The following is a 2,281-nucleotide window of genomic DNA, read 5'->3' on the forward strand; positions in this document are numbered from 1 at the left end:
TCAGTTTAATAACGCAATGTGTATTTGAAAAGTTTATCAGATCTACAGATGCACCCGCACTAAGAGAAAAATGTCGAATTCAAAGTGCATATGTGTTAAATCGGTTCACCCTCCCATAAAAAGTTATCACTTCAAAAACCTAAGAAATTGGATATTAATTAAATAGTAAAATTTCTTGGGCACTAAAACGGGCTTATTGATAGTGGACAACGTGGGTTCCGATCTCTTTATAAGTCCTTCACATCAAATCATTTCCCAGTCCTTAACAGTAATAGGTGGGACTTAAGAATAATCCGATTTAACGAATAATGGACAATAAGTTACATACACCTTTCCTTTATACATTTAAGGACCCCATGCTGACCACAGGCGAATATATTTTGTAAACACTTCCTTAACGGCATTCAAGTCATTTTTCAGCGCCCCATTGTGCTACAGAACTTATAAAATAGATTAAAATCTGTATTTTGAGAACCCACTTAAATGAGGGCTGTCCTTACTGAGACCCTTATACATTGTTAGCAAATCGGGTGATAAAGAATTTTGATATTTTAGTGATTCGGCGAATTACTATGGAATGAAACTTTACTCTGCTACTTGGTGATCATTTAAATCCAATTCTGTATTTCCTGGGCATATTTTGAACAAAATCAATATTATTTGCAAATGCTGAATTTTCTCAGTTTGTTTCTTAAGAAATTGATAATAAATGCTTCTTACATAGACTGAATTCCTTATCTGAATTCGTCATTTTTCTAACTTCTTTATACAATAGAATACATGATTCCTGCCGTTTACTCTTCACTAAGAACTTCACTGGACAAGAACAAATTCCATATAGAGTCTGCAAACATGGACTTTTTGTCGGATATGTGCTGAGAAATATTAATTCGAATGTTTTCTAGCTTACATCCTTCAGACAGAACTTGTCGCAGACGACTTAGCAGTTGAACAATTTTTATCAGCTTCGATTCTTTGAAAATATGTTGTTCATTAGTTCTTGAGGGAAAAATGTTGCTAAGGTTGTCGGTATCTGATCTGAAATATACTGCTTTTGCATGTTTTTTTATTTGTATCATTTCTTGGATTCTTCTTTTATGATAATTTGTTTCCCTAACCAATATATCTGCGTTGTTAAAATCAAAATTATGTTACATTAGGTGTGCATGTTGTGTTAATGCTGTTATATGTTCACTAGTGTTTCTCAGACTGTATTTATGTACATTCTCTTTTTTAAATATTGTTTAGTTTGTCCTATATATGTATTATCACATTCTAAAAAATTCACTCTATATACAGTATTTGGTACATCCATTCTGTCAGTTTTTGGTTTTAGTATTGGGAAACATTCAGTTGATAAGTTGTTTTTTGTTTTTTCCGCAATTATAATGTTGTGTGGCTTTAGTACTTTTGAAATTTTCCTATTGATTTTTGGAATGTATGGTAGTGATATATAGGTATGTATTGTTTCTTATTTCCAAATTATTATTATATTTAGTTGAGTTGTAAATTTTGTTAATTCTTCGCTTTATTATTGGTTCACAAAATTTTTTTGGGTAGTTATTATTAAGAAATATTTTTCTTATTTTTTTAAATTTTCTTGTCTGTAATTTGGGTGTGATAATTTTATAGCCCTATCCGCAAGTGCAGTTACTACTTTTTTATATTTTTGGGGTGCATATGAATTATAGTTTAGACACCTTTCTGACCAAACTTCTTTTGTATACCATTTTGTTTTTATATCACCTGAATTATCATAATTTACTGTTATGTCTAAAAAATCTATTGATTGAGTTTTATTCGTTTCCATTGTAAATTTTATAGTGTCGTGAAAATTGTGGAATTTATCTCTTGTTATTATGCTTTCTTCCAAGCTTTCCACAACAAGGTTTGCAATTGTTGCTGATATGGGCGAACCCACTGCTACACCGTATATTTGTGAATATTTTTCTTCAAACTTGAAATTTTTTTTTCTGGAATTATTGAAACAAATTATCATAAAAGAAGAATCCAAGAAATGATACAAATAAAAAAAAAGATGCAAAACAGTAAATTTCAGATCAGATACCGACAACCTTAGCAACATTTACCAAACTCTAATAAAGCCATGAGTATTGAACACCCAGAACACTAGTGAAAACGTAAAACTATTTGCGCTTTCTCAATACATACATACCATTCTTGCAAATGTGAAAAATAATTCAAACAAATTTAAGGTTTTAAGAAGGCAAAGACCTATAAGAGCGTAATGTTTACCAATTATGAGGTAAGTTTTTCAAAT

Source organism: Dendroctonus ponderosae, unplaced genomic scaffold, assembly GCF_020466585.1.
Source record: "Dendroctonus ponderosae isolate FM_Combo_2020 unplaced genomic scaffold, Dpon_F_20191213v2 Dpon_F_20191213_1, whole genome shotgun sequence".
Classification (NCBI taxonomy): domain Eukaryota; kingdom Metazoa; phylum Arthropoda; class Insecta; order Coleoptera; family Curculionidae; genus Dendroctonus; species Dendroctonus ponderosae.